The sequence below is a fragment of the Mandrillus leucophaeus genome, unplaced genomic scaffold (genome assembly GCF_000951045.1).
Source record: "Mandrillus leucophaeus isolate KB7577 unplaced genomic scaffold, Mleu.le_1.0 Scaffold225, whole genome shotgun sequence".
In the NCBI taxonomy this organism is placed as follows: Eukaryota; Metazoa; Chordata; class Mammalia; order Primates; family Cercopithecidae; genus Mandrillus; species Mandrillus leucophaeus.
The window spans coordinates 4,738,673-4,749,029 of NW_012102310.1; positions in this window are offsets into that span (position 1 = coordinate 4,738,673).

The window sequence follows — 10,357 nt, forward strand, 5'->3', positions numbered from 1 at the left end:
TTTTTTGTTTTTAAATTCTTCTTGGTATTTTTCTGAGCTTTTTGAAACTGTGCTTCATCATTTTTGAAAAATTCTCAACAATTGTCTCTTTCTAGGATTAAAATTACACATATGATAGACCATATGATATTGTTCAACAGCTCTTGAATGCTATATGTTTTCTTTTGCTTTTGTTACTTATTTTTCTTTTTGATCATTTCATTGACCTATCTTTAACTTCACTGTTTCTTACCTTGATTGTGTCAAATGTATGGATGTGTCTGTATAAGTCACTTTTTATATCTGTTACCATGATTTTAAATTCTACCATTTGACTATCTTTTACCTTCTATCTCTCTGTTGATTTTCCTTATCTGTCCATGCATGTTCCCCATCTTTTCAATTTAATCATAATTTAACAATTTAATCATAATTATTTAAAATTTCCTATCTGATAGTTCTAACATCAATGTCATCTCTGAATCTGGTTCTATTGATTGCTTTGTCTCTTGAAAATGGGTTTAAACTATTTTTTTTTTTGGCTTTTTTGTATCCTGTACTTTTAAATTTCTTGCTGTACAGAGTAGAAATTGAAATAAATAGTAGTAAATACTATTTATTACTGGAAATGACATTTCTCCTGTTGACTTGTAGAGGGTTGAGTCAGTATAGTCAGGAATTGAGCTGGGTTTATCGTTTGCTGTTGCTATGTTTATGTTCCATGTACCACCAGTTTTAAATTGCACTAGATTTACCTTGTGCTTAGGGTGGAATTTGGTTCCCAGAGACTTTTTCCTCAATGCTCTGCTTCTTCCTTAACTTTATACCTTCTCTATAAATGTGTGCCTCAGAGTTCTCCATGTTTTTGCCTCTTCCCCAAAAGTAGACTTCAGTTGCTTGTTACTTGGTGCTTGTTATTTGGCACTTGCTAGCAGGTAGGATGGGGAGAGAGAGGGCAGGAGAACTTTCTGTGGTCCTGCTCGTCTCAGACTTAGCCAGACCCTGTATCTCTGAATCTAGGAGTGGAGTTTTCTCAGTGATTGTATCCCTCACCCAGAGGCAGGAAACCTCTCATGGACTGGATCCATAATAGTTTCTTTCCCCTTCTCCAAAGTTGGAGGGTTTTCTTCTTTGTATTTCTCCCAGATGCAATGGTATGTCACCTGTGCTCTGGGGGAGATAAGTTTACTGCCCTTACTCTAACAACCTAAGTATTTTGTTTCTTAGGGTAAAAGGGTCTGGGTGGAGATTTGTGTGTTTACCACAGAACTGGCCATTCTCCTCTCCAGGCCTATACTACAAAAGGAGGCTTCCTATGAAATCCCACCCTGAGTCCAGTCTTTCTCATCTGTATCCAGTGAAGTTGATGAAAACAAACCAGCAAAAGGATGCAAACCATCTTTGGGTCTAGGGCTCTCAAGGGTTCCATGATTTCATGCTAGAACAAACTCAACCTTTAGCAATTTGTTCAATATTTTAGCTTCTTACCTGCTTGTGTGGTGGGCTTGCCTTCCTCTGATGCTCTACCACAGGTAAGTCAGTGCTTTCATCTTCTCTGCTCTTGAAGGTGCCTATTTTTCCTTAGAATGTCAGGCTATTTTGGTGCCTTACCTCAGTTCTTAGGGGGGGGGGGTGGTTCAAGACAAATTATGATTTTGTACATTATTTTTTCTTGTTGTTAGCAAAATTAAAAATTCTTTCCAGCTTTCTAGATCTTAGGCAGAAGCTATAAGCATTCCTAAGGAATTGAAATGTCATATTTATCATATTCTAAATTCTCATATGTATTTGGATTCATTTCTCAACTTTTTATTCTATTTCATTAATCTGTCAATCTATGCATGTACCAGTTACATGAATTGTAGTTTATTGTACATAATGATGAGGGACATTTCATCCATCCTCGTTATTGTTATTTTTCTAAAATTTCTTAGATATTCTTGCTAAGTTAATTTTTAAATATAAAGTGTAACATAATTTTCAGTTTAGAGAACTGAACTTAAAATAGCCTATGTTTAAGACAGCACTCTACAGCTGTAGCTCTAAAAGAGACCCTATTTCTAATTCTTTTAACAATTTAATAGTGTTTTTCTCTTATTAAATCAAACTTATTCACTATAGCAAAATAAAAAAATAATAGATAGTTAAATAAAAAGAGTAAAAGTACCTGCAATTCCAACATCCAACTATACCACTGTTAGCTTTGGACTATATCCTTGTTACAGAACTTTTACTACATAAGCAGACACATGTTACACCTATTACATATAAATGGTTTCACACAGCATTATAATCTGCTTTTAAACTTAAAATTTAAAAATTTTAATTATTAAAATTGAATTTTAATATATTATCAAAATAATATTAAATATTATTCTTATTAACAATATTTTACAAATAGATATCCTTCTAGAACAGTGATTTTCAAATGTGCTGCTGGGAACTCTAAGAATTTAGAACTCTAGATTTCTAGATTTCTAGAACTCTAGAAAACTTTTCATGGGCTATTCTGCATGGGGTTGGAGAATAGAGCTTGCCAGGCTGACCCTAGCTCTGGCCCACTATTCTCTCTTCTAGTAGAACATTTACTTGTGTCTTTCAGTTCTTAGGATTCTGCATAAGTTTTAATTTAAAAAGGGCTCCAAAAAGAAAAATAGGTTTAAAAATCACCATTTTGCACCATCAATTAATTTACTATGAACTACTTCAGGCATACAAAAAATAGAGTACAATATAAAACTTGAACATATATTACTAACCTGAAGAAATGGACATAATATAATTGAAGCTTTCTGGATACCTCTTTTTCATTCTTCAGAAGCAATCAATCACTATCCTTTGTTTTATAATTCTCCTACAAGTTCTTTTATATTTTTGCTACATATGTTTCTATAAGTAAAATATGATATTATTTTGGGCCAGGAGTGGTGACTCACGCCTGTAATCCCAGCACTTTGGGAGGCCCAGGTGGGCAGATCACCTGAGATCAGGAGTTCGAGACCAGCCTGGCCAACATGGTGAAACCCCATCTCTACTAAAAACATACAAAAAATTAGCCAGGCATGGTGGCATGCACATGTGATCCCAGCTACTTGGGAGACTGAGGCAGGAGAATCGCTTGAACCCAGGAGGCAGAGGTTGCAGTGAGCCAAGATCCTGCCACTGCATTCCAGCCTGGGCAACAGAGCGAGATGTCATCTCAGAAAACAACAACAACAACAAAAAACCAGATTCCTTTCCAAAGAAGTGGGGGCAGTTTATATGCATATTAAGAATATATGAAAGTTCCAGTTGCTTCACAACCTCACGGTTATGTCCTTTGTGAAAATTCCATTTTTAAAAATTATACTTTAAGTTCTAGGGTACATGTGCACAACGTGCAGGTTTGTTACATATGTATACATGTGCCATGTTGGTGTGCTGCACCCATTAACTTGTCATTTACATTAGGTATATCTCCTAATGCTATCCCTCCCCTCTCTCCCCTCCCCACGACAGGCCCCTGTGTGTGATGCTCCCCACCCTGTGTCCAGGTGTTCTCATTGTTCATTTCCCACCTATGAGTGAGAACATGCAGTGTTTGGTTTTCTGTCCTTGCGATAGTTTGCTCAGAATGATGGTTTCCAGCTTCATCCAGGTCCCTACAAAGGACATGAACTCATCCTTTTTTTATGGCTGCATAGTATTCCATGGTGTATATGTGCCACATTTTCTTCATCTAGTCTATCATTGATGGACTTTTGGGTTGGTTCCAAGTCTTTGCTATTGTGAATAGTGCCGCAATAAACATACGTGCGCATGTGTCTTTATAGGAGCATGATTTATAATCCTTTGGGCATATACCCAGTAATAGGATGGCTGGGTCAAATGGTATTTCTAGTTCTAGATCCTTGAGGAATCGCCACACTGTCTTCCACGATGGTTGAACTAGTTTACAGTCCCATCAATAGTGTAAAAGTGTTCCTGTTTCTCCACATCCTCTCCAGCACTTGTTTCCTGACTTTTTAATGATTGCCATTCTAACTGGTGTGAGATGGTATCTCATTGTGGTTTTGATTTGCATTTCTCTGATGACCAGTGATGATGGGCATTTTTTCATGTGTCTGTTGGCTGCATAAATGTCTTCTTTTGAGAAGTGTCTGATCATATCCTTCACCCAGTTTTTGATGGGGCTGTTTGATTTTTTCTTGTAAATTTAAGTTCTTTGTAGATTCTGGATATTAGCCCTTTGTTAGATGGGTAAATTGTAAAAATTTTCTCCCATTCTGTTGCCTGTTCACTCTGATGGTAGTTTCTTTGCTGTGCAGAAGCTCTTTAGTTTAATTTGTCAAATTTGGCTTTTGTTGCCATTGCTTTTGGTGTTTTAGTCATGAAGTCCTTGCCCATGCCTATGTCCTGAATGGTATTGCCTGGGTTTTCTTCTAGGGTTTTTATGGTTTTAGGTCTAACATTTAAGTCTTTAATCCATCTTGAATTATTTTTGTATAAGGTGTAAGGAAGGGATCCAATTTCAGCTTTCTACATATGGCTAGCCAGTTTTCCCAGCAGCATTTATTAAATAGGGAATCCTTTCCCCATTTCTTGTTTTTGTCAGGTTTGTCAAAGATTAGATGGTTGTAGATGTGTGGTATTATTTCTAAGGGCTCTGTTCTGTTTTTTGTTGTTGTTGAGATGGAGTTTCACTCTTGTCACCGAGGCTGGAGTGCAGTGGCATGATCTCGGCTCACTGTAACCTCTGCCTCCGGGGTTCAAGCAATTCTCCTGTCTTAGCCTCCCAAGTAGCTGGAATTGCAGGCATGCACCACCATGCCCAGCTAATTTTTGTATTTTTAGTAGAGACCGTGTTTCATCATGTTGGCCAAGCTGGTCATGAACTCATGACCTCAGGTGATCCTCCCATCTTGGCCTCCCAAAGTGCTGGGATTACAGGCATGAGGCACCACGCTCAGCCAATATTAAGCATATTTATAGTTCATATTTTAGGACTAATGTTGGAACTAATCAGTACTATGTATTTCAAATATCTTCTCCCATTATGTGACTTGTTTCATTTTTGCGTATGTTTTTTATGCAGAAAATTTTTAAAGTTGAATGTAATAAACTATGTCAGTATTTTCCTTTATGGCCATCTTTGTGTTTTACTTAATTTTTTTTTCACCTTACCCTTAGATCAAAAAGATAGCCTCCCACATTCTATTAAAAATGTTAAGTTTTTGCTTTTATTTGGGCTTGCAATTTGCCTGAAATTTATGTGTGTGTGTGGTGAGATAGAGATCCAATTTGTCATTTTATTTAGATAACCAACTGTTCCAACCATTCTTTCTTTAATCATTTATGATGTTACACCTGCTACTTATTAAGTTCTTATAAGTCTGAGTCTATTTTGGAGTTCTGTGTTCTGTATGTATTGTTTATTTTTCTATTATTAAGTTCAACATTGTTTAAAATAGTATGATTTTATAATGTCTTGATAGTTTTTAGGGTAAAACTCCACTTTATCCTTAGTCTACAAAATTGTCTTGACTATTTTTGGCACTTAGCTCACTCATATAAACTCAAATTCTTCATTTCTAAGCAAGAATGTTGTTCCTAAATCATGTAATTTTCGATTTTTGTTAGTATATAGAAATGCAATTGATTTTTGAAATTGACCTTGTATCCTGAGACCTTGACAAATCATTCTTAGTTCTAGTAGTTGTTTTGTAGATTCCTCAGGATTTTTTGTGCAAACGATATGTCATCTGAAAATACAGTTATACTTTTTCCTTTCAGATATTTATTTTTTGTTTTTTCTTAATACACTAGCTAGGACTGCCAATACCATGCTGAATGGAATGAGTAAGGGACTAAGAGGGGACCATCCATTACTTGTTCCTGATCTTAGGAAGAAAGCATTTAATATTTCACCATTATGTTGGGTGTAGGTTTTTAATGGATGACCATTATCAGATTGAGAAAGTTTTTTTATATTTCTTGTTTGCTGAGAGTTTTACATTATGAATGGGTATTATTATATCTTGTTAAATGCTTTTTCTGGGTCTATTGAAATGCTTATATTTTATTTCCTTTACTATGTTAATATGAATTATATTGATTATCAAATGTTAAACCAGCCTCTCAATTCTAGTATAAACCACATTTAATTATGATGACTTATTCTTTTTATATATTGGTTAATAGTGTTGAAGACTTTTGCATTCATGTTATCGAGGGATATTGGTTTGTGATTTTCTTGTAATGTCTCCATTAGGTCTTGGTATCAGGCTAATGCTGACCTTACAAAATGAACTGGGAAGTTCTGCCTCCTCCTTCATTTTTTGAAGAGTTTGCATGTAAAATGTTTTATTTCTTCCTTAATTTTGGGTAGAATTCAATATAGAAACCATCTGGATCTTTAGTTTTCTGTGAATCACAGCTATTTTAAAGTTTGTTTCTGATAAAACAGTTGTACTGTCAACTTGGACAAGCTGCAACTACATTTCAAAGAATCTCATTCCCTGTTTAGTTCTGGATTAGTTGGTCAAAATCAAAATACGCATGAGATTTGGAAGGTAGAGTGAAGTAGTAGCTAATATACTCTGATGGCCTTTGTGGTGAGAAGTAGTGAGATACAACTGCAGAGGTGCTGGTGGGTTCCAGTCTGTCCTTGTTCTTACCTGCTCCATGTCCAACTTTTATTTCTAACTGCAGAACCTGTTGACCAATTATGACCCAAGGCTCACTACCAAATGAAGTGACAATATCTTTAAACAACTTATCCAGCTTTCTTTTGAAGGCCCACTTCAGCAACTGGATATACCTGGCTTCTCAATTTCCCTGACAACCTCCAATTTGGCCAACTATACCTGCACTTCAGAAGGGCTGGTTCATGATTTCTCTCTTACCCACCAACTCACCCTTTCAGTTCCTTACTTCTTCAGTTTCTTCCACAATTGTGTCAAATCTTGTTGCTATAAATTCCTTATTTCATAATACACTGGTTCTGCTTCCCTGATTAAGCTTTAATAGAGATAACTTAAAAATTATAAATTTCTATGGGTCTGTTTTAATTATCCTTTTTCCTTTCTGTTTTTACAGTCAGTTGGTTTTATCTCCTGGAATGCCTTATAATTTTTTGATTGAATGCTGGACACTGTGTATCAAATTATAATAATTTTAGGCTCTGGATGATGTTATCTTCTTCCAAAATGATGGACTTTAACATCTGGCAGTGAGTTAGGGTAAGAACAGATCATCTTAATCTTGTTCAGGATTGAGCAATTTCAGACTTTGTGATGGCTTACTTATTTTGGGTTTATGCTTTTCTTTTAGGGAATAGCCCTTCAAGGACCCCCACTTAAAAAAAAAAAGCTGGTATTTCATGCAGTTCCTCCCCTTTGGCAGGCCATAAACTGTTTTGAATCCCCTACCCTGTGTGAGTGATAATATAGCTGCTCAGTTTTTCAGTCTCTTGGCCAGTAGTTATAAATTGTCTTTGGGGAAAAGTGGTGCTGAATGTGTGGTTCACTTTTTTTGTGCTCCTCTTTTTTTAGGATCCTGGTCCCGCAAGGCCTTGCTGCAAAACATTGGAAAAAATTATCTATATTAAACTCAATTATTTCCCTCTCATTCTCATCTAAACAGGATTTCACCACCACCACTGTAGTTAAACTGCTCATATTGCTATATCCAGTTGACAGTTCTTATACCAGTCCTTATCTGGTAACAGCAGTCATTGCTTCCTAGAAACATTTTCTTCACTCTCTAGAGCATCAGTCTCCTTATTTTATTCCTATTTCATTGGCCAACCTTCATTATTTTTTGTTGGGTTCCTATCTTCCTGATCTCTTAACACTGGACAACCTAGGCCCCAATCCTGGGACCTCTACCTTTTTTTTTTTTTTTTTTTGAGATGGGGTCTCACTTAGTCGCCAGGCTGGAGTGCAGTGGCATGATCTTGGCTCACTGCAACCTCCGCCTCCCAGGTTCAAGCGATTCTCCTGCCTCAGCCTCCTGAGTAGCTGGGACTACAAGTGCACACCACCATGCCCAGCTAATTTTTGTATTTTTAGTAGAGATAGGGTTTCACCATGTTGGCCAGGATGGTCTCGATCTCTTGACCCCATGATCCACCCACCTTGGCCTCCCAAAGTGCTGGAATTACAGGAGTGAACCACCATGGCCAGCCCTTTACTCTCACTCAGTCTCATAAATTTCCCTGTCATGCATATGCTCAGGCTCCCAGATTTCTATCTCTGGCTTCTCACTTCTGAACTCAACATCTTGACTTGGATGGTTAACAAATATGCACACTGATAAGCATCTCAAACTTAACATGTCCAAAACATAATTTCATACTTTCTACCAGAAACTTGTTCTACTGTCTTCTAAGTTAATTGCAATTCCATCCTTCTAGTTACTAGGGCTATAATCCTGAACTCCTCTCCTACTTCAAATCCAATTGTGTGGGCTCTGCCTTCAAAATAGATTTAGAATCCTACCACTTCTCAGCACCTTCACTGTTATCTCCCTGGGCCAAGACACTATTATCTCCCATATGGATTACAGTAATAGTCTCCTAAGTAGTCTAAGGGAGATTCCTTAAAAACCTAAGTCAGATTATATTATTCTCTTAAATCCTTCAAATGGCTTCCAGTCTCAGATTAAAAACTTCAAGTACTTATTACGATGGTTTATAAGACCATATATAATCTTGCCTCCAAATATTCCTCTGGCCTCATCTCTCATACACTTGTCCTTGTTTACTTGGCTTCAGCCACATTGGCTTTCTTGCTATTTTTTAAAAATGCTTCTGCCCCATGCCTTTGGGTGTGCTGTTCCAAATAGACATACTTGGAATGCTTTTTCCCAGAAATCTTGATGGATCACACTATCATTTCCTTCAGTCACATCAGTGATGCTTTCCTTAACCTATTTAAAACCAAAATCCTCCTCCCTAATATGCTCTTCCCCAACATTCCTTAGGCTTTTTCTTATCCCTACTTTTTCTCCAAGGACTTGTAATTCTCCCTGTAATTATTTTGTTTTTCTGCCTACATCCAATAGCACATAAGCTTTATTATGGTGGAGTTTTGTCAATTTTGTTCACTGCTTTATCCCTCGCACCTAGGATAGCAACTGACACACAGTAGCACTCAATATTTGAATAACTCATCAATTTTCAATGGATTCTGATTAAATTTACAAGTCAATTCTAAACAAGTGGTGACATTTCAAGGTTTAAACTTCAGTGATCAGGTTCCTCTTAGGTGATATTCCTGTCATTGATTTTTTGCTTGCTTTTTGTCCTTCTTCTGGTTATAGCCCCTTCTTTTTTGGGGGGATTGTACATCCTTTATATCTTCCAGCAGTGCTGCTAACCATAAAACTTTACTTCACCCTTGCCCAGAGTGGTAAATAGAGACCGAGGACTGATCAATGAAGTACTCCATCTCCATGGAAAAACAGATTAATTCAAGGGATGAAAAAGGCTCATTTCCTGGGATTTCATATATTAGGTGCTGGGGTAAGAAATTACTTCTTTCCTCTGTGGTTGTTACTCATTAATAGTCATAAGTTTTCTCCATTTTAGTAGGACAGATGAGGTCAATGCACAGAAAAGGAGAGAGGTGACACCCAATGGATTCTGTCTTGTCTAAGGACAGCTAGACTTCTGAACTTCCCAGTAACTTGAGCCAATATATTTTATCTATCTTCCCAATCCTAACCTTCTAGGCAATTTGAGTTTCTTCACTTGTAACTTGACAAGCACTGAATAATATACTGCTCATTTTAATAGTATAACCTTATCTCCCCCTAAACAAAAATCTCTTGCTTGGTTCCTTCTGTGGGGATTCCCTAAAAAAGATTTTTGAAGTGAATCTCCTCAACTTAAAATGAATTCATCTGATGAGGAACTTCTCCAATCCAGTTTCTGAGATTAAGGTCTTCCCTAGCATTTTTCAGATGGTGGGAGTGGTATCAGCAGTACATTCCAATATAGCCAGAGATTTCTCACCCCACTGATAATTCTTTTCACTTCTCACTAAAAGCCTTGAGAATTCTTTTTTTTTTTTTTCAACCCGTAGTTCTACTTCAGCCCAGGTGACCTAGGTTTGAAACCTAGAGGCCAGTAGTTCTCAAACTTTAGCTTGCCTTGGCGAGGCTGCTGAAAAAGACTGTTGGGGCCAGGTATAGAGGTTTATGCCTGTAATCCCAGCACTTTGGGAGGCTGAGGCAAGAGGACTGCTTGAGCCCAGGAGTTCGAGACCAGTCTAGGTAACATAGGGATACCCTGTCTCTATAAAAAATAAAAAATTAGGCCGGGCGCGGTGGCTCAAGCCTGTAATCCCAGCACTTTGGGAGGCCGAGGCGGGTGGATCACGAGGTCAGGAGATCG